Source organism: Buteo buteo, chromosome 16 (assembly GCF_964188355.1).
Source record: "Buteo buteo chromosome 16, bButBut1.hap1.1, whole genome shotgun sequence".
NCBI lineage: Eukaryota > Metazoa > Chordata > Aves > Accipitriformes > Accipitridae > Buteo > Buteo buteo.
In genome coordinates, this window is record NC_134186.1 from 2,196,841 (window position 1) to 2,219,459 (window position 22,619).

Sequence of the window (22,619 nt, forward strand, 5' to 3'; positions counted from 1 at the left end):
AAGTCCTTAAATTAATCTCCTGTGTAACTTGTCATAAATAATGTCTAGTGTTTGGTGGTTGTGGAGGTAACAGATTGTATGTGAAGGTTTGATAGCTTCAGAAAATCTTGGACAGTGGAAGTCATCAGATGTGAAAGAACTGTTTATAGTGATGATTGTGATATGACCTGGTGCTGCTGGGTAAATGACAGATTAACCATGTTAAAATCTGAGTAACATGTATGTTGATTATTGAACCTAGAATGTTGTTTGTATCCCCATAAATGTTTTTCTTTGGAGTCCTTAGAAGTTTTTAGCCTTAATGATAATTTTTGGTAATGACTCCAACCAGCCAATTACCCAATACGTTAAACCAAGCAGATGCCTTCGTTTAGAGGATGTTGTAGTCTCTCAATGTTTTCTGCACTTCGCAGTTCCGGTTCGGGGGAGTTCTGTTTAAACACCCTCTAATTTCTGATTAAAAACTTTGCTCTTCCTTGAGGCAGCAGTGACACTAAGATGTGTTTATTACTCTTGGAAGTGATTGGTGTGTTACCAGGTGTTCAGTATGGCTTAGGCAATGGTGTTCATCTCGGAGATTGTGCTCTGTTTATTCACAGGGTAAGTGCCTAGCGGGGCTGCTGTTGGCTGGTGGTGTGTGGTGGCTGTCAGGGCAGGTGAGCACAACAGTGTGGTGAGGAAAGGCAGATCCCATTGCCTGTTAGCAAAATCTGTGCTAGAACATGTCAGTCACTGTGGCTAGTAGACATGAGAGTACATCGCTCCCAAATTGTGTGATGGAGGACATACAGCCGGTTTGTACTTTTTGACATTTAGAGTTCACTTTTTGGCATTTACACACAGTTACTTGTACACTTTCTAATGTTTTTTTTGTTACCTTGATGCAGCAGGTTGTCTTGTAGAGAGGCTTGTTCCAGGGCTGCCCTTTAGTCACATGTTTTTTAAATTATCTGAAGTTTATTTGACTGGTGATTAGGAGACTTTAAAGCAGGTAACTGAGTGTGTCTCCAGGGGAAAAAGAAGAAATGTACTTAAACTGAGCCACTGAGCGACACAGAGCATTGGTGTAAATGAAAGCTTCATTTTGCGGGAGAGAGGGGCAGCCTTGCTAAAAGTGCTGCTGTGAGCCTGCCTCAAAACAAGCTACTTGCTTGCTATTTAGATTGTTGTTAACTAAGACTAAAGGAGGATGTAAGTGTGTTTTTGATCAAAGGGGCACGCTGCTGCTGTAATGCTGTTTCAGTTCATTGGTAATCTATGACTCAGTGAATAGCTTGTGATTCAATAATTCATGTTTAAAGACAGAACGGTGCATCAGAGTCCTTGCAGTAAACGGCTCCTTTATGATCTGCCATCAAAGCATGTTCATTATTCTCCTCCTCCCTTTAAGCAATCATTGGGAAATGCACCAAAAGAAACAGAATTTTAAAATCGGAACAAAAGATCTCGGGAACTTTTTTAAAGGAGGACAGGAAGAAAGTACATAGTTGGAGGTATCAAAGTGACACAAAAACATTGTGCTTACGCTGATCTCTGCTGTACCCTGACCCTCTGGGAAATACATAAATTGAGGTTGGCTTTATCGAAGTAAACATTTTCCTAGCTTATCTAGTTGGTATGATGCCTGTATGATAAGATCTTTTACAAGCAATTTCTTGAAAACAACACAGACGTCTCCTGCTCATACCTGTATATATGTTTCTTCATTTCTGGTTGTTTCAGGACGCATAGTTCAGCTATACATTTCACTGGCTAAAAAAGGGGAGAGGTTGTGTGCAGTGGTGGTAGAATCTATTAAATAACACTTCCACTATGAGAGGTTAGAGATGCTTTAAGAACAGATAGGGAGAGTGGAGTTTCTCAAAGTCTGCAGAGCTTTTTTCAAGCCCCAGGTAGGGCAGGTGCCAGAGGTGACAGTGGAATTTGAGGAATAGCCAGCTCTGGGATTGCTGTGCTGTGACGATTCCTTCCTGAGCTCGTGGTTTTCTGACTTCATTATATGTTGTTGTGCCTGGTTGCTAGATCTTCCTTAATCCTCTTTTCCTCGTTGTCTGACTTCCTCATCTCTCTTCATTTAGTTTGGTGTGTGTTGCCAGCTTGTTTCTGTTTGTTTTCATTGTCTGATTCTTCATGTTCTTCAATCTCTTACTGTTTATTGTGATTTTTCTCTAGATGCCAAATATTGTTTCAAAGCTCAGTAAACAGTAGGGATTTTATATTCCTTCTTATGCTGTGGAAGACAGTGTTGAGAGCAAACAGAAAGGCTGATGTTCTTCCCTGGCCCAGCCATCTCTCAAGGAGTGGACACAGTGGTGACTGAGGATAATGCTGCTGGGGGTGCAGCATCTCTGGGTTTAGAGTGCCAGCTCACAGCTTCAAATATGTGGTTTCTCTTCCCAGTTGTGGTGCAGATGGTTCTGCCTGATCTCATGTTGGTCATGTAGTCTGGGTTCCCAGCTTCCAAGTTGCAAAACAAGGTCAGAATGGCTCCTTGTCGTATGTGCTGTTAGAAATTTGCATCTGTGAATGCACATGCAGCATTCAGGAGCTACTGTATGACATTGTGAATATGGGAGAACCCACAGCAATACCACGGTTTAAGAGAGGATATACGATTAGATTGGCACGAATACCTGTCTGTTGTTAAGTGGATGATCTGGAAAAAAAGGGGGCAACCAGTGCAGAACGACTGGGAATGAAAAATTGTCAGCTTTTTCTTGCTGAATTGAAAGAACAGAGAAAACTTCATTTCCATTTAAATATAATACCTTGATCTGAAGGCAATTTTTTTACTTGTTTCTTCTACTAAATATAGACAGTTCTTATGAAGCTCAATTTCAGAACATAAAATTTAGAAAATATTTAAATGAAGTGCTTTCATGCTTTTAGCATCCTTAAATTTGTGGGTTTTTTTTTTCTGTTAAACTGTCCCTTGAATTCAACATGATTTCACAATTAGCCTTGTTCACCCTCAGTCTGGAGGATTTTCTCCCTTCTTTTATGACTAAATGATTCTTCTCAAAAATCCTAACCAGCTGTTGTGGAGTCTTGCATTTCATTTCAACTGCAGGAGCATTTCGAAGTAAAGACAGCTATAAATAATCTAAGTTAGAATTTTACTAGGATGTGAATCTTGACAGCCTCATGTGAAAAATACTCCTGAAGATTTAATGACCAAAAATGACCAATGCTTCCATTTATTGCTTTGCCTGAAAGATGTGTGAAGCTAATATTAAGGCACATGCCTAGACTACAATGTGAAATTAATTACAACCACTGCTGCCGCACATCTGATGAATACATAGTAAGTTGACATTTTAAATAAATTGGGCAAGTCTTTACAATAAGATGAAAATTGATATAAATTCCACATCGTTTCCTCAATAATGCTAATAACTGTTCATGATGAATAGCAGGGTTTTTTTTAGTTTACTAATTACATTATTTTTTGTAAACCATTACCTCTTGGCTGCCTTGTTAGTCCTGAGGGTATGAAAAATAGAAAGGGATTTAAGGAAACATAGCCAAACCTGCTCTTTATCATACATGACTAGAGAGCAGTGCTGTGAACCACTGAGGCTGATGAGCTTAACGAAACTATGCTTTTCAAGGCTGCACAGGTCCTTCTTTGTGAGACTCTCCGAGTGTTTATCAAACACTAAGGAAGCAGTCAGGGCTTGAGTGTCTTGCATAAAACTTCCTTCTGCTCTGCCATTGTGGGTTACAACTTCTGCCGAGGTTGGGGGTGTTTCGGTAGCTGGCTGGGACAGGACGGTTGTGCAGGGGTTGCAAGTGGGACGAGTGCTGGCTGCGCAGGATGGGGCTGAGGAGGAGAAGGGTGCAGCGTGCCAGTTGCACTGACCTGGGAGCTCAGTGTCTGAATGTCGTGCTCTGGATGTGGACAAAAGAACAAGCAGACAAGGACAGAAGAGGACAGATAATGCTAAGATGAGAAGCTGAAGCCCAAAGAAGAGCAGTGACGGATTGAGTTCATGGAACTGAAAAGGGTTTTTTCTGTATCCCAAGAGGGATAGCTGATAACTTCCTTAGTCTGCTAAACAGATGTTTTCTTTAAACAGCGTGGAAATCTGTAGAAGGCATAGGGCTCTCACTTGAGTCTTGTCCTGCTGTGGCTAGGACAGTGTTGTCCAGTGGATTTCTAGTAGGAAGAGGAAGGAAGTGGATTCTCACTTTAACTTTGTCCGTCCTGCTATACTGATGTTTTCAAGTCACAGTTTTTGTACTGTGCCTCAGTTTTTCTCTCTCTCAGATGGGATTGTATTTTCATTCATGCTGTTTGTGTCCTAACAATGAAAGTGCTGTATAAAAGAGGGATGTGCTGATGCTGCTGAATGCATTTTTTTTAGGAATCCTTATCTATAACTTCTAGAGTTTTAATGTTAATTTTTTTTTTCAAAAGCAAAGTTCAGTTAGAAACCGCTGGAGAGCACCAGGGCGTTTTGGACTCTGGACTCCGTTGCTGCAGAAGCAGTGCTGTGTAATGCAGCAAGATTTAACAGTAGGTGAAGATTTTCCTTCCCAAGACATCGCGTTTGATTACAGCTGCAACAAATTTGATAGCTGCAAACACTAAGTGCCTGATTGAAAAGAAACAATTATGCCTAGAAGAACACTGCTTATTTTAAGAAATTAGAAGCGTTTAAATACAGAGGGAAACAGCCCCAAGTAAATGGTGCTGTTTTCCTTCGTAATAAATACCCTCCTCTTTCTCAAGCACAAATATCTCATTCTTTAGAGGGTTGTTTGTGGAGTTGTGCATACATATTTAGAAAATACAATTAAAAACTGGTTCCTGTCCCTTTTTGATCATTCCTTTTGCTAAACCCAAAGGAGGTTTCCTGATTCTGTGCTGCTCTGTGGTTGTATTGCCACTGTGCACAAGTTGTGAAACCACTTCATTCCTCTGTTTTTCCATCTGTCATTTGACTTTACAGTAGCAGTTGCCCCATTAATGGAGGACAAATTGATCAGTTTGAGTGCTTTCTGTCTTTGGAAACAATATTCAAGGTTTTTGTAAAAACAGATAACTGTCCAAATAAGCTTCTGATTATGATAAAGACCAACACTGTCCTTGGGGGGGGGGGGGGGAAATGGGGATTCCCCGAGGTGTTGGGCAATGTGCGTTTCTTTGGAAGTCCTTTGATAAATTGCAAAATAGTGATCCCATTTATCAAAGACCAGAGTGGAGGAATTTGGATGCAGAAATCCTTTGTCTTTTGAAAATGAGTCTTTAATATAAAACTCTGAGAAGGGTTTCTGAATATTTGGCTCCAATTTGCTTGTGCTGTGAGTAAAGCTTGGGCTCTGGCTTGGATCAGTTTCACTGGGCTTCAAGAAAGTTCTTCAGTAACAGTTTGGGTTTCGGTCCTACCTGCTTGTAGTTGACCCTGGGGGGTCAAAGCTCTTCTGGGGACTGGAGAGTCTCTAAGGCTTCAGGAGATACTAAAGTAAAAGGGTGGTAGAACAGCTGGGAGCAGCCTACCAGAGATAATGTGTGGCCATGCTTTCCCTATGGGCTGGTCAGTGGTTACATGGTGATTCATGCTTGTCCAGTGGCTGCTCAAAGCATATTCTCCATACGTGTAAATAAATTTCAGAACTGCCAGGCTAGTACTGAATAGGCTAAAATTTTTAAAGTCATAACCAAACGTACTTTTTATGCCAATTTGTCTTCTGTGTGAACACCATACTAGGTTCATTTAAACATCCAGCTGGGTCCCAATTCTCTCAGTACCTAAATCATAATTTGAAGTATATGTGGTTCTTGGTAAATTTACTCTTGACGCTTTTCTCCTTCTTCAGACCAAGACAAATGAATGGGAATCGTGAGTTGCGGCAAAGCACAGATTAGCCCTTGTTCTGGTGGCAGTGGGAAGGATGAAGGCTCTGAGTCTTGCTATGCTTGCTCTTTTTTTCTGGAAGTTTGATGTTGCTTTATTTGTCTGATGATTGAATCTCTGCAAGAGATGGTTTAATGTGTTCAAAACCAAAATGGCCTTGTGGCTGAATGCGTGGATCTGGATGTCAGAGTGTATTGACTCTTTAACAGCTACTTTTGCTTTGGTCTGCTTAGCTATTGGGCATGTTGAGCGTGTGGCATAAAGCTTTCAAGGATTGTGCAGTACCTTTTAGGGCTGTTTTGTTTTAATAGACATAGTTCTTCACCTCCCATTCAGGCAACTGCTGCTGCAATTTTTGCCATTTCATCCTTATCACTGGTGCTTAATGTACCTTGCCTTAGTGGCTTTTTGTTCTTTTTCTTTACTATGCCTCCTAATCTTAGTATCAGTTGTGACCTGGGAAGGATACAGTTTTGTTTCCCTCAGGCTGATCTCTCCCTCCTCCCCTCCCTCTGTATCTCACAAGCTGAGTTAGGGTCACGTTGGAGTCCCTACTTGGAAGGGAGACCTCCCCGGGAACTCCCGTGATGCTGATGGGAGGTGGGTTTGGTGAGTCAGCAGGTAGTACTGAGGTAGTAGTGAATCTAACAGCATTGCATGTTTCCTTTAGAAAGAATAAAGAAAATTCATATTGGGATGAGGAATGTGATTGCAATCAATGCTGGTTTGCTTCTCCAGGTGCTTTTTTTTTTTTTTTTTTTTAGCTTCAGGCATATAATCAGAGTGGCTTGGTGCCTGTGAATAGTAAAGTGTGTGTACCAAATTTATGAGTGCTAATAAGGTGTAAAATACAAAGCAAGTCTGGCATACTGGTGTTGTCTTCCCATTCAGACAGTATTTCTTGTTTTAAAACTTATGAGTTTCAGGTGAAGTGTTCTGCTTTTTCTGGGCTGGAGCAGTGTTAGACTGTACTGTTTGATGTTCTACTTCAATGGTGCTTGTAACTGGTGAAATGATTCCTAAATATATAAAAGGCCAGAGCTCCATGCTGAATCCACCCTATTACTTTTCATTATTAAAGAGCTGTGCTCAAGAATTAAAGTTTTAATTAAAAAAGTTTGCAGTCCTCACAGTTTGTAGTGATAAAGCTATGGAGAACAGCAGCATGGGAAGCCATAAAATGGTGGTTCTCTGAATGTGCCAACACTCTGAAACAGTGGGTTTAAAATGCCCCTTCATCTCTAAGAGCCTTTAACACTGTAAATTTGAGACGTTCATTACTGGTTTAAACTAATTCACAGCAGATGATTGCAGCAGAGATGCATAGTTGGTTTGTTCCTTTCAGCATCTTTCAGCTCTGATTTGTTTGCAAACGGGGAAACCCAGCTATGCTTTATGCTGCTATCCAGGAGCAGCAGCCTAAACTCCAGTGTCTCCAGTGATGTTGGTACAAAATACTGTTACCAGTCTGAAAATGTGCTGATAGAATTAGTTATGTTGAATTGATGATAAAAGTATCAATGTGAAAAATTCTGTGCTCATTACATATTATTCTTTTTATAGTTAATTTGTTCAAAGTTGTAATTAATTTAAATTTTAGAAAACTTCCCATCTGTTCTTTGTGGAACTGCAGAAGCTAAAAACCTTCCTGAAGAATTTAAATCCTGATGGTTGCAAATTATATGGAGTGCTGTAAAGAGAAATTGCCCATATTTTGTATGTAGGCCTACCATATGGAGAAGCAAGGAAATAGCAGAGGATAGCAGCAGATGACCCAGGAGTTCTCATCTAATCCTATGTAGCAAAAATTGTTTTATTAGTTTATTTTGCTGCAGTAACTTGCTTGGAGCATTCAAACCAGCCAAAGAGATCAGCAGTTGAGATCCTAAATTGGCTGTGCTGGCCTCATGCTCTTCTTAATAATAGTTATTGTCACTGTATCTTATTGTTAATGTTTACATCTTAGCAGGTTTGTGGATTAGTTGACTTGTTTTGAGTCACACTGCTGTTTCCAAATGGCTGTAAAAGAACTGATTGTTTAGAAATGGAGTGTTGTGGTTTAACTCCAGCTGGCAACTAAGGACTACAGAGCTGCTTGCTCACTCTGTCCCAGTGGGAGGGGGGAGAGAATCAGAAGAGTAAAAGTGAAGAAAACTTATGAGTTGAGATAAAGACAGCTTAATAAGTAAAGTAAAAGCTGGGTGCGCAGGCAAAGCAAACCAAGGAGTTCACTCGCCCCTTCCCATCGGCAGGCTGGTGTTCAGCCATCTCCAGCAAAGCAGGAGTGCTGTGTAATGGTGACTTGGGAAGACAAATGTCATTGCTCCCAGTATCCCCCCCCTTCCTCCTTCTTGCCCCAGCTTTATCTACTGAGCATGACATTCTGTGGTCTGGAATATCCCTTGGGTCAGTGGGGGTCAGCTGTCCTGGCTGTGTCCCCTCCCAAATTCTTGTGCCCCCCCCCCCCAGCCTCCTCACTGCTGGGGTGGTGTGAGAGGCAGAAAAACCCTTGGCTCTGTGTAAGCGCTGCTCTGCAGTAAAGAAAACATCTCTATTATAAACACTGTTTTCAGCACAAATCCAAAACATAGCTACATACTAGCTACTATGAAGAAAATTAACTCTAGCCCAGCCAAAACCAACACACAAAGCAAGAACTCCCCAGATTGTGTTTGAATGTTGATACTCCTATGTCTGAAATGTCCCAATCCATTTTAATACATGGGGATTAAAAAAGCATGATTGATCACAAAGAACATTGTGCCTGAAAGAAAGGACAGGAACAAAACCTAGGTGTTGCCTGTCAAGTAGCAATAATCCCGGAGGGAAGCAGAAAGAGCTTGAGTCTTGCTGGAGAGGGAGGCAGTGATGCAGTGAGTGACACTGTCTAATGATAAATAGCTAAAGGATAACAGAGCCCTGCAGCAGCTTTGCTGCCTGCTCCTCTGTGCTGGAACATCTGGCACAGTTTTGCTATGAAGGAGCGTGGTGGGGAGGTGAGGAGCAGGAGAACGCTGCACACTGCTGTGTTCGCTGCTCATTTAGGGTTTATAACACCGTGCTTATGAATGCGTGCGTAGAGCTGTTAAAGGTATGCCAAACCATGCAGTCAGCACAGCGTGTTTTAATTTGCTTCTTGTTTGCAAGGTATTAGTATTTGGACTACATGATAAACCAAGATACCAAATAAGCAGTAAGGCAATGCAGTATTGTCAATAATATTGAGTGACAGGATTGTTTTACACAGTGTAGCGTCTGGAAGCGATGTAGTTTTATAATTAGATTTAAAGCATAGCATTGAATTGATTCTGTCTCCAATTAAGTGTTTTCTAGCTAATGTAAAAAATTTGGTTGGCGATAGGTTTGCCTATCATATGGTTTCAGATTTTTTTTATGGCTGCTCTTTGGAATTTTTCCACAATATCTCAGCTCTGTAGCTGTGTCCCTGCTTGTCATCAGCTGTTTGCAATGTGCGACTACTGTTTCGTTTAATGTACCATATGCATATTGGAAACAAGTGAGTTTGCAGAGTCAACTGTTCTGTTCAGTCACGTGTTTGGATCGGTGGATGCAAACTTGATGAGAGAAATAGTAAAGTGTCTGGTTGGTCAAAGTCAGTCAGCTGGGCTTTATATCCCAGATTAGCCTGAGTTCCTGACAGTGCTTCTTGCTACTCTTTGCTACTGGCCTGTGCTAGCACTGGAAGAGCTGGCGTTGACCTGACAGTGAATTCATACCTTTGATGTCTTAGCTGTCATGTAGTCTTTTTCTTTTCTATAAACATCAGAATTTGGTAGTGGTTTAGACAAGAACAGTTGCTTTATGAACTTTTAAAGGGCAAAAAGCCACCTGAGAAATCTAAAGTTGGCTTGTAAACCTTATTTTGCTGTTTATTTCCAGTTATTTGTATCTGTTGACTCCTGTTTGTTCCATGGAGGAAACTGTTCTCATGGTCAGAAGCATATTCCAGTCATCAGTGGCATTTCAGCCAGCCTTGAAAGGGAAATGAATGGCAAATTGGCATGACAGTGGTGACTCAATTATTTTTCACAGCCTTGGCAGGAACTGGTCTAAGTGCTGCTCAGTCTGATGCTTGCAGATCATGTCCAATAAATTTGCTGAAATAAAATCAAGCAAATAAGCCAGGTGTTTGCCCCTTGCAGTGTTTATGAGCTTGGTGCTGCATCAGGTAGTCAGGCACTCATAAAACAAAAATCTCGATGAGAAGATGAAGAAATAAATGTAATAGCTGTGCTGGCCGCTGTGTCTCCCTGGGAAGTGTGGCTAGGGATACTTTACTTGTTTATGAACGGGCACTTCTTTAGGTGGGGGAGTGTTCAGGTGCAAATACCTCCTGGTGCACAAAGCTGAAATTAGCCGTGTTGCCAGCTGAGGTGCAGTTTGGCTTTGAATAATGAGATCTTCTCCCGAGTGCTCAAGGTCAAGCACTTGTGTGGCTGGTGCTGTTTGTAGTGTTGGCTTAACAAAGCAGCAAGCTCCTGGGCCCTGGTGACTTGCAGCAGCTGCATCTGAGTGAGGGGAAATACCTGAAAAGCCCCACTTCAATCAGTTGTCTGTACTTCATCTGCTGTCAGATGGGTGCGAGCTTGTGATTGACAGTGGTGCACACAGGGTGGTACTGGGCCAGATCCTCAGCTGGTGTAAACTGTGTTTGTTCTGATTCAATGGATCCTCTTGGTGCAGTCTCTTAATTCCAGAGTGTTGCTGGTGCTGAGCACCCATCAGGGTGGGGAAGCTAACCTGGAGCTTGGGTTTGGGTGGGGGTTTCAGCGGTCCTGCTGTGGGCGGACGATGCCTGTAGCAGCAGGGAGGCTGCAGGCTGGGGTTTTGTTGGACCATTTGTTTGCCGAAGCTGATCATGCAGCTTCCGTGGCAGTGCTTGTTCCCACAAGTTTGTGGTGTTAGTAGTGGAGAGCGTGTGCTGCTTGGTGGGGTGTTTCATGCTGTGGCAGCCTGGAGTCACTGCTCTGGAAACGTCAATGCAAGTGAGGTGCTGTTGCAGTGTAGGATTAATGCCGTGAGTACAAGGGCAGAGGGTTGGTGGCTGTAGATAATCTGCTCCGAATCTCTCTTGCTGCCTGTGAACATTAGTATTGTTCAAACAAGGGTAGGGGAGAAACTTGTACTAAAGACTGGGTGTTTCTTGGATATTCTTATCACTTTCCCTCTGAAGCCAGCAAAAATGGCAGAGTGGCTCCCCGTTTCAGTAAACGTGGCAGATGCATTGCTTTCCGTTATGACTTCAGATTAAAACAACTCTCTGGGGAAGGAAGAGTCAACCTTCCTATTCTTTTTCCTTTTAGCTATACAAAAGATTTTTATTACTTAAATGAGCTCCCAGCAAGTCTGCCTTAATATACTACTAATTGATTTTAAGACTTGAAAGCAGCAAAGCTTATTAGCATTTGCTGACTCAGCTAGAACCCTCCCCACATACTAGAGGATGGAGTGAGATATTGACCCATGTAGCTGCAGCACTAAATGAAGTTGAGCGAATATTAAGTGTCTCATACTGGCATTTGATTTGCATATGCAAACGAGATCAATCAGTGCAGACGCAGGAGAGCAGGAATGCTAATGCTTTGCAAATAGGATCCAGTATTAAGCATTTAAACATCAAGTGACACTTGCTCAGCTACAATACGGGACGCTTTGCTGTCAAGGAGGTCCCACTGCTACTGCTCTTGCAGTACAGCTGTTCTGTGGATCAGCCCATTTTGGAGCAGACTGTATAGAAATAGTGCAGAAAACACTACAGAATTTGAGACTTCAGTGTTGCTTCTGCTTTGTGGCATTTGGAAATGGAGGGCTGTTTGTGCTTGAGGTGTAATTGCCTGACCTGTGGGTTGCTGTCTGTGACTGGACAGGTGAAAGGTGTTGAAGATCAGTACCTGGAAGTCTCAGCACAGCAGTGTGAGGGTACTTTATGAAGGACTCTCATTGTGGTGGTTCTTTCCCAAAATCTTCATTTTCCTCCCTCTTGCCCCATTTTTTCTTTCACAGATAATAGAGACACATTTCTTTTCAATCAAGGAATCTATTTGCAGAACATGTAGTTGTTAGATGCGTTTGGTTTTTGTTTCAGCACACATTTCCATAAAAAGTCACCGCTAATGAGCTGTGCGAAAATGGCAGATTTGCTGCCAAGCCAATTTGGTTAAAAGGCTTGTCCGTCCTTCATTGCCATTTGATCCTTACACATGCACAATGTGCTCGAGCAGGTACAACCATGCATGGTAGCTATAAAAAAGAAGGTGAGATGCTGAGGATAGCATCACATCTCTGAAAAAATCCTTGTTGCTACTAATACAGCTGCTATTCTTTGTTGTCTTTTTTTCAATCTCCGTATTTTGGTTTCCCAGTTATATCTCATCAATGGATCAAGGTTGTGAGAATTAAGAAAGATCTTCTCAAAAGCTGTGACGTTTCTTTTCATAGTTAGAAATGGCTGATGTGTCTTCTAATTATGGCTGGTATTAAGGTGGTTTTTGGTCAGTTTGTCTTCCAAGTTGACTGCCATTGAAATTCTGTTGACTTTGAAAATCTGAATCCTGGGCTTTCATTTCCCTGTTTGGAAAGTGGTGTAGTAAGTAATCTGACCTGAATCCCAGCCTCTGATTTTAATTGTTGGCCCATCCTGTGTTCCCTCTGTCAAATGATGTTTCCAAGGGTCCACAGTCACCATCTGAGCCCATTTCTGTATTCTTGATGTCGGGGCTTCTTATTGTACTTCTCTGCATGCATTCCAAGAAGTGTTGTTTAATTTTTTTTTATTATGTTTTAATTTGCTTTTAGGAGGTTGTACAGAACTCTGTGCACCTTGGCAGGGGAGGGAGCTGTTTATAACTACAGGTTTTATGATTTCAGCTTTCTGGTGTGACCAGAGGTTTGAATACTAGTTCAGTCCTGGAGCTGCCTGTAGAAATCCACCAGCCTGGAAAAATGTTTCTTGTGCCACAGGATTCACAAATGCAATATAGAGGTCTCTTTTTAGTGGGTATAAAATTTATCAGTTTTTTTCTGTGTGTAAAGAAAGGAACACTGGAGCTGGTCCTCAGCTGGAGAGATCAGCTTGTGTCTGTCTTGCATCAGCTGGGACTTCTACAAGAATCCTCATTTTAAACTGCTTTCAGTGGTCCATGTTTTTTTTTCCTTTAGTGGGATATGTATTTGAGTTTTTACATCTTGATTTAGGCGCATAAGTAAATCTTCCATCTGATACATGGATCGGATATACTTTAGAGGAAGTTGTGTGTGTGGATTGCTGAAAATACAGGCCAAAGCTGTCTATATGCAGTAATTTAGACAGGAAGAATTAGCTTTAAGCTCCAGTTTCTCCATTAGTAGGAGGCTAGTTGACTTTTCATTATGTAAGCAAAGCAATTACTGCAGAAAAAGAGGAAGTTGTTTGGCTGACCAGCATTGCTTTTAGTGGCTTGCTGTGAACTGGGCTTATCATTCATAGCAGTGATGGCTGGGAAATAGAAAGCAGTTTGCAGAGACACCGAAAGGAAGCTTGCTTGACTAAGTAACAGAAAACCTATCCCACAAAATCCTCTGACATGTGCTGATTGGATCTAAGCTCCTGAGAGACATCTTCTCTCAATCCGTTCAAATCCACCTAGCCTGGATGGTAATTCCTTCCCCTTTTCTTTACCCGGTGGTTTTTCTTTCTGGTTTTGAGATTAAAATGTCATCTGTCCAAGTAGACCCTGACTATATGTAAGTAAATAACTTCCAAGCAGTTTGCTGGGGTTCACCTTACTGGAAGAGCCCTGCTCTATCTGTAGCTTAAGCTTTGAACTGCTGGTGACTCCCGGTGGTTTCTTGGAAGGAAAAGAAAAATGGAAGGACCTGCACTCTTCAGGTGACTGAGATGCAGGCCAGCAGGAGGGATTTCATGGTGGAGGACAACAGAAGCATTCTCTCTTTCTGGGTGATCATAGGGTTGAGCTACATTAAGCAGAAAGCTTTGTGTTCTAGACGAGGGATTGATGTAACAGGAGGAGATCAGTGCTCAGGTCTCCATCGGCTCTACTCTTGCCCTGACGCGGAGGAGAAATGGGTGTGATTCTTAGCCTTGTACTTTTTTGCTTTGATCTCTTATCTCCTTCACTATGTCACTTTCCTGTGGTCTTTTTGTCACTCCTGTGTGCACAGAACTTGTGAACTACGTGGGATCATATAGGTGTCTCTCGTGCGTCTGAAGAGCTCTTTAAACACTCATCCTGTCCACTGAGGAGCAGGACAGGATCCTCCTATTGTTCAGTCCCCTCTGTTATTCTTTGGAAAGCAGAGAAGAGTTGCGAGCTGAAGCAGATGATATGAAAAAGGCCTATATGTATGTATTAAACTACACAATGCATCCTCAGGAAAGCTTAAATAAAAAAAGGCTACTACTCTGTGCAGGATACCTTTTGGTTTAGGATTTTGATCAGCTCAAGTAGAGTGAATCTATCTTAATTCAAATTAAATGAGTATTTAATTAACTTTACTTCCTCTTCCAGAAGTGAATGCACATGCTACGTGGTGATCTGTGTCTCTCTGATTACCGTGCATTCTCACCTTGAATAATATTTTGATGAAGAAAGCAGTGTGATTAGCTGTCAGCCATTTAAGATGTTAAAAAAAAAAAAGCCCCTCCTCCTTCAAAACATATCCCTTTGTGCAGGTTGTGTTCAACTGAAATAGTAATTTTAAAACCTAAGAGCATGGGACTGCTTACAGCTGTATGCAGCTGGGAGGATATATGCTGCTTCTCAGTTGAACACATTGGTTACTTCAGTTGAGGCACTCTGAATTCAACCTCCAAAATTGAATATAGGTTAAAGGAAAATGAAGCTGCAGTTGTGCCCACAATGCACGTTGAGGGATCAATGTGGCAAAAAGTCCTTTCCTGTACTGCTCTGCTTTATTCCCTGTGATTTTCTTAGATTGAATTTTGTTAGTGAGTCCCCAAATCATAGTCAAACACAGACTGATGCGGCTAACCCCAGCAAAACTACATGTATTGCAGGATGCTGGGCAATTATTTGGGGTTTGCCTTGAAATGCTGTTCTCGGTCCTTGCGAGGACCAACAGCTCTAGTGGTTCACGGACAGAGCTCTTTGCTTCTATTACACTAATTTTTCTGTTCCTTGACTCAGACCAAGGGGTTTTGTGTTGCACTGTACAAAAGCCGTTTACACAGATATAAGCTATGTTGAGAATGGTTCAGCTTCCTATATAAAAATAGAAAGGGTGCATGTGTATGTGTGCACATGTAAGAAGATTTTTCTCCTGATTTAGTATTTTCTTCATGTCCTAAGCATCAACTGCCTTTACAATTCTTGCTATTCATTACCATATCTGAAAAATTGCTAGGGGAAGAGGCATTTACTTGAATGTGCTTGCAGCTCATGTGTCTGGAAAATGCCACATATAGATATTTGAGGCTGAGCAAAAGCAGCGATGCTTCATTCAGAGCATGAGCTGCTGCTGTGTGAGGAGACTATTAACAACAGTTTTAGGGAGGTAGCAGGAAACAGCACCTGTAACACTGTCAATATCTAGATGAAAATATACTTTTACATGGATATCTGCTTTGCCATCCAGATCAGAGATGATTCAGTGTTCAAGGTGTTTGGGGCTGTGTGCAGGGAGTCTCGGAGTACGTAACCAGTGCAGAAAGTGCGAATTGGTTCTTTCCCCAAGTATTAGAAATGGCGAGATGAAATGCTGTTTAAAGAAGGGGGAGAATCAGGGGGAGGAGGGAGTGTCATCAGTCTGAGTTTGTTGTTCTCATTCTGATTATTATGGGCTGATTTGTCTGGAGATGAAATGGCTGGAGCATTATCTCAGTTGCTCTGTGGGGTTTTTTATCAGCTGTCAGTTTCAGCAGCTGCTTCTCAGGTGGGCAAGGTCACTATGGCTTTATGCTCTTGAGTTTTCCATATAAACCCTGTCGTGTTATTAGAAAAAACAATGGTTATTCAAGCACAGAAAGGCTCAGTGATATTATTATTATTCATAAGAATAGGCCCTGTCAATCAGTAATCCCTGAAATGTAGAGCAAAATAAATATGACCTGGCTTGCTTTCACCTTGTGGAAGTACTGATAGGTCTGGCCCGTGGTTCTTTGTAGCTATGCTGTGTCAAGCCTTGGAAAATGGATTCTTTCTCTAGATGATAGTAAAGCCTGATATAAAATAACAGGCAATCCAACAATTAAATATAAAATAAAATGGAAAAGCTGAACTAAACATAGTACAGATAATATTTAGGGAAAATTATTCAGACTTTTTCGTTTGCTAGATAACTCTGGTCAGTGAGAAATACTTTTGGTGGAAAAGTGAAAAACTTGCAAAATTGTAAAATTTGATGTAAACAGTCTGCCCTCCCCAATTATATACGGAAAACTGCTACAGGTTCCAATTTGTTACTGAAAATTGGCTTTTACACATTCTCTTTTGTACTGGGAGTATTTAATCCCTAATGATTGTAGTAATTCTCCATTTTTACTCCAAAAACTTTAATTACTTAACGATGCTTAATTATTAGATATGTTGGTCTGATATGACCAGTGCCCACTTCAAAGGAATGAAACTGAATCTCTCTAAAAGAGAATGAGATCAGGTTCTACCATAAAGTATCGTGCATATTTTTGTCCAGACTGTGGAGAGAGCTTAAATGACGTTAGCACTGAATGTCCTCACACGTACAGTGCGAAAACAGATACAACTTTTTCTGCGAACTGCCCAGTGTAAACTTACAGGCACATCTCTGTGCCTCCTGAACCTTTTAACATTGAATTACTGGCTATCCAGTTAGCTCTCAGTAAAGAGGATGCTTTTAGAAAACATTTTTTTGTTTGTTTGTGTTGTTCTGGGCATTGAATGTAATTATGCCAACTGTAGCTGGTCACAGTGGATGATTTCAGTTCGAGTTCGTGATGTGCATCATCACAGGCCTAGCCCAGCGCTGTAACGTGCTGTATAAACCTCATTATAAGGGAAATCATTAAATTTGTAAGAGTTAAGTATGTGACCTTTAATTTATGTAATAGATGGAAAGCAAAATGTGTTATTTATGGCATTTATTTCCTTAAGTGTAAATTTTTATTAGATGTGTCTGAGTATCCCTGTCATAAAATTCATCATGTTGCTTTTAAATTGGTTTCCGAAAGATGTGAAGAATGCAATTATGCCCTGTGTGTGTGGACTAAACATTTTTTAACCCAGTATTTCAACTAAATTCAAAATGGATTAAGTACTGTAAAACATAATTGAAGTCCTGCGACTTTAACATCAAGAACAGCAATGCACACAACAAAAATACTGCAGCTGTGACCAGTTTGGAAAGATGAAGCTTTTGTAACTAAAACAGTAGTAAAACAGACCTGCCAATGTTTGAAAGCTCAGCTTCATGTGATGCTAACCTGAGGTTCAACAATCAGATGAGATAAGAAACCATCTCTGTTTTTTTTTTTTTGGGGGGGGGGAACCCAACCAGCAAAAGAAGCAAACAAAAAAAAGGCAAACAAACCCCCAAACCATAAAACCCATCCAAACACCAAAAACCACTGAAAAGATCTTTCTCATTATTTCATCGTTTTCTCATTTGTTCAACAGCTTCATCCATTCCTTAACACACAGACTTGTCTGGTGCTTTGCCTTGAGGGATAGCAAATGCATTTTGCCTATACTTCTGTGCTGGCAAAGATTGAGTAAAAACAAACAAAAAGTGGATATGCATGCACATGACCACTTGAATATTGACCAGTAAATATAACGTGCACTCGTGGAAGGTTGTTGGTGTGCACAGTCTGTGGCAGTCTCACCCATGTAGTTATAAGCAGTCTGAGACTTTGTGTTTTGGGTTTGGTTTTTTTAATATATATTTAGCTCACACCAAAGCAAATGAGTTGCAAAAGGACAGATAACATCTTGAATGCACTTTCTGTGAGGTCATCTGCTTGCTTTGATCAGCTCATAGATGTTATTTTCTTCAGGCTGACACAGCTGCGATAGTCATTTGATTATTCTTGTTATTTGCATGAAAATTATAACTAGTTACTTGATAAAGTCATGGTGACTGCCTTCTGCCCTTAGGGAAATGCTGTGCTATGCTTTATCTAGGAGATTTCACAGCGAGAGATCTCATCTGTACGGATATAACTGAACAGTTGGTCTTATCCCTCTTTGCTTCTCTCACTGGAGCCTTCCCTCCACCCTGGCCACACCTGATTGACAGACCAGGTCCTTTAAAATACCTTTCACTCAAAGGATTAACTCATGTTGTTTTCATACACTTCGGGTACAATTGTTTTGAGTTGACTTTTAGCTTTTTCTAGCTAGGAGTAGTCTCCCAGCTACAGAGCTGTTTTGCTTTTGCAGTGGAGAGGTACCATCTAACTGGTCTTTAGCCTGGGTCAGTGGGGAGTCGACAGCTAAACATGCACTGATGAGATGCGCTGAACTCCTTTTCTGTTCATTTTCAGTGCTGTTGGTTCCTGCCCCCTGCTCTGCCCCGAGGTTTTAGCTATCTCTTCCTAATCTTTCAACTAGTTTCAAGGCCAAAACTGTTTAATGCACAACTTGTATTGAGATTAATAAAGGAATTTATAATTTTAGCTATGAAAAGTGTTTTATAGCATTGGCGTAAATCCAGAGGTTTCTTTTCTGATGGGTCAGATTTTCATATCCAGGTATTTCTGTATTGGGAAATACTAAATGCAGATGACAAATCACATGCCATTAGTGTATTTCAGACTGGGAAATATGAGCTCATTCATTCAAAATAGATCTTTCTGCCAAAGAGATATAAATACACATTGCTTCTTCAATGTTGTGGCCTCCATTCTTGATAATAAGCAATTGAGAATGGAGGGTGGGGAATTTGGCAGTTCTGTCCTTACTTCCATAAACAGTAAGGATGGGATGGATGGGTATTTTCAGCTTAGCACAAAAGCTGAAGAAAAGAAAGAGGGTGGGTATAAAAAGCATAAAAACATGGGTTCCAGCTAATCCATTAGAGCTTATTGCTGCAAGAAGTGGCCAGTTTCTGAGCATTTTTTCCTTGTTATTTCTGTCTGATGGTTTTTAAGATGATGAGTCTTTCAAATGCTTATTTATGTACCATGTAACATCTGAAATGTAACTAGTATACTTGCCTTCCAGGATTCATAACTTTCCTCTGTGCTCTGAGATGCATATGTGGAAATGGCATCTCCTAGTTGTTTGATGAAGAACACATTAATTTCATGATTGTTCTTCCTTGGCCTTATGGAGGAAGAAAACTTGCTGGATTTTTTTTTAATTCTTGCTTTTCTTTCCATTTGTACTCAATTCTCCATTCTGTAAGCTAAGGTGATGGGTTTTTAGATGACTGCATATTCAGTTGCAGACCATCTGTAGTCAAAGATGCAAACGTCTGTCCGTTTATCTTCTGAATGTGGGAACACGTCATGGTTCAGCCTTCTCCTGATCCCTCTATCCTTTGTAGACTGTTAGCTTTTTTGCTCAGCCTGAGCACTCACTGCTGGAGCTTTCTTTTCAGTGCTGTGTCTAAATTCCATGAATTTTCACCTCCTGCGGACTAATCACTTTAGTGCTCATTCTTCATATATCTTGGCTAGAGCTCAAATGTCTGAGACTGGGCATTTGGAATGATCCTGTATTTTAATAGAACAGATCCTGTAGTTTGACATCAAGTGAATTCTTACTTTTTATTAAAAATTACATAAACCCCACTCACTGCTAAGAAAACAGACTGTATTTTGAAGCACAAGAGTTTCCATAGTCCTAATGGAAGTGGCATTAAGGTGATTCCAAAATTACCCTGTAGGTCTCTAGAAGAGAGAGCAGTTTGTTTTACATGCTGTGTCAGAAATTGTTGTATGTATGTTTTTCAGAGTGTCCTGGACAGAGATCCAGGTCCCAGACTCTCCTGAAATTGAACTTCCAGACATTGTTATGTTTTTTTCAATTCTGTAAACTAACACAGAGGAACCTTTATGCTAATTGAAATTTCTTACAGTCACTGATCTTGCTTTTATCCTGTTCCTCCCACGCAACCTCTCATCCTATAAAATTAGACCAGCCTTGCAGGAATGTTACAGTGGGAGGAAAATGAGTTTGTGCTAGTATATTTCTTATAGTAATCTCATTAGCAGTTGTGCTCTGTGGTGAATACATGACCAAGTTGTCCGTACGTGCTTTCTTGATCTGTTTAGCCTAAACCATCTTCCAGCATCTTCATTTGTTGTTGGTTTAATGATGGCATGTGCATGTTGGTGTCCTTGGGAGCTGGCAGCCTTAGGTTGCTGGTAGGCAAGAAAGTTAGTGGAAACAAAAACTTAATGGAAGTTAATTTTCTTGTTCCAGGTATGTAATTATGTATAAGCAGATTCTCAGTGGGAAAACCAGCTCTAATTTTTATATTTTACAGAAAAATCTATGTTGCTGAAAGCGCATTGGACCAAAGTGCAACAAAGCCTGGTGCAACTTCTGTATATAGCAATGATAGCTGTTAATTCTCCCTGGAAATTTTTGTTTCAGGCTGTAGAGCTGAAAGTAGACCAGTGTCTTCGATAAAAGGAGGACTATCACAATCTTTTGTTTAGAAATGAAATCAAAATGAAAACTTTCTAGAGCTTGAAAAAGCATGGTGTTATTCTTTTGAGACTATAGGTTGCAATGAAAGCATACAGGCTGTGCTACTCCCTAAATAGATCTATTTTTATGGCATTTCTGGCACAAGTGAAGTATCCGTTATCAGAAATCCCATGAGAACTAATGCTAAATAGACTTCCAGCCTGGCTGACCAGTCCCCTGAGCTGTAGGTAATGCCTAAATGTGCTTTGAACATATAAAATATTATATAAATGCCACATGTTGTTAAGCTTTCTGTTATGTCTCTGTACTGTGGAATATATCCAATTTCATTTGAGCCTCAGGTAGCTTTCCAGTGCTAGTAAACTTTGTCATGGCTGAAATTCTACCAGTCTGGAATCCTAGGGAGAGCAAACCTGACTGCTTGTCTGCCTGTGCCGCTCGCCCCTCAAGGGGTGTTGGGCCAAGCCCAGCTGAGGCTCCTTATTCTGGTTCCCGATCTCCTGGGAGCTCCTCGGTGGGACCCGTGGGAGCTGCTTTGTCTGCAGGGGAGTTGGGGCAGGAGTGGGGAGGGGAAAGAAGCCAAGGAAAAATTGTGAGTTGAGTGAGGCTTTTTAAGTCTTTGATCAAGGTTTTCTGGTTGGAGGTAAAGATCTGGTAGAACTTTGTTTATCTGGTGGAAATGATGCTTTTTGGGAGAATTTGGGTGCGGTGATTTGGAAAGGATGGTGGGGGTTATTGGGTGAAAGTGTTTGGCTAGCCTGTGGACCAAAAACTCTTAAGAACTACTAGCATTACCTTACTTGCCTTTGAAAGATGAGAAATTGAGGTGGGGATGGGATTGAATGGCAGGTGTAATCCCATAACTGAGAAAGTATGTTTATCCTTGCTTATTAAATTTGTTTTAATTTTCTTATATTCTTCAGTTGTTTAATCCATGTGTAGGCCTCTGTCAGTAACAAAACACGGAACAAGACCACCTGTGATGTAGATGTATTGGTACTCACAGGCTGTAGACCTTGTTCCGGGGACTGTCTTTCCCAAATATCAGGGTTCATAAGAAGGGAGATGCATCTTTTGCCTCTGTGGGAATTGCCTGATGAAGCTGGAAAGAAATGTGCTGTAGGAGAATAGCAGTTTCTTTCTGGTCTTCTAATGTGTGATGTTGGTTTTCTTCTGACTTGTGGCACAACTACTTCCTTGACTGCAGTAAAGCCTTTCAGCATTTACAGAAGCAGGTGGGTGGATGCCCTTAAACATCACTGAAAGTTTTTTCCGATTACTCTGCTATAAGTGATGGAAGGTGTGCAGCACACCATCTCTCTTGCGGTCACAGCAGTGTGGAGTTTCTCATTTCAAGACAGTTTACAAGATGTTGAAGCTGTCTGGAAAGCTTCAAGTGTTGCAGTGTACAAATCTGCACTTAAAAGATGCTCTAGTGGAGGCTAACAAAAGCGTTTGCGGTGGGGACTTCATTACTGAAAGGTTACTTATGTAACTTTCTCCCTCCTTTGTCGGATGCCTGCAACTTTTTTGTAAAGTAAATCATGTCCTGAATGTTTTTATGATGTCAGCAGGAGACGGGACTGAGAAGTGGCTGTAATCCTGACTGTGTGGCAGTTGAGTCCAGCAGTTGCTTTGTGCTTTGGGAGAATGGAAAGGTTTAATCTGCAACCAAAGTAGTCTTTCTCTCCTACTGCTCTGATCTTTAGCTTGCATAAGACACAGCCTGCTGTGCTGCTTTGGAATTTTATTTAATAGCTCAGTTGTTTGGACATGATTAAAAATATAATGAATGGAATGAAGCAGTAAGATGAACAGCTCATAAAGGGTTTTAGTCTAAAAATATATGTTTTGGCTCAGCTAGTATAGTGAAGACTGGTGGCAGTCACAGAAAAGTCCACTGCATGAATCTCTTACAAGCTTTAGTGAGCTATTGCTGAGTGTGCGGCTTATGTGTTGCCTTCTCTAGTTTATCTTTTACAACGGGCCCTATTTTTTATTGCTTAAATGTTGCTTTGACTTCCTAGCGTTTCCCCTCCGAGTGCCTGACGCATAGCTACAGAGAAAAAAAGGTTTTACTTTTTATAGATTGAATTGCATGTCAAATAGGTGCTGTGTAAATTCTTCTTTCCAGCGTGAGTAA

General features: G+C 41.0%; 1 protein-coding gene across 1 annotated transcript in view; it reads left to right on the forward strand.

Annotated features, from left to right (window-relative positions):
* Positions 1 to 22,619, forward strand: part of CSMD2 (CUB and Sushi multiple domains 2) — a 306,984-nt gene that overhangs the window by 48,246 nt on the left and 236,119 nt on the right. The window lies entirely within an intron of this gene.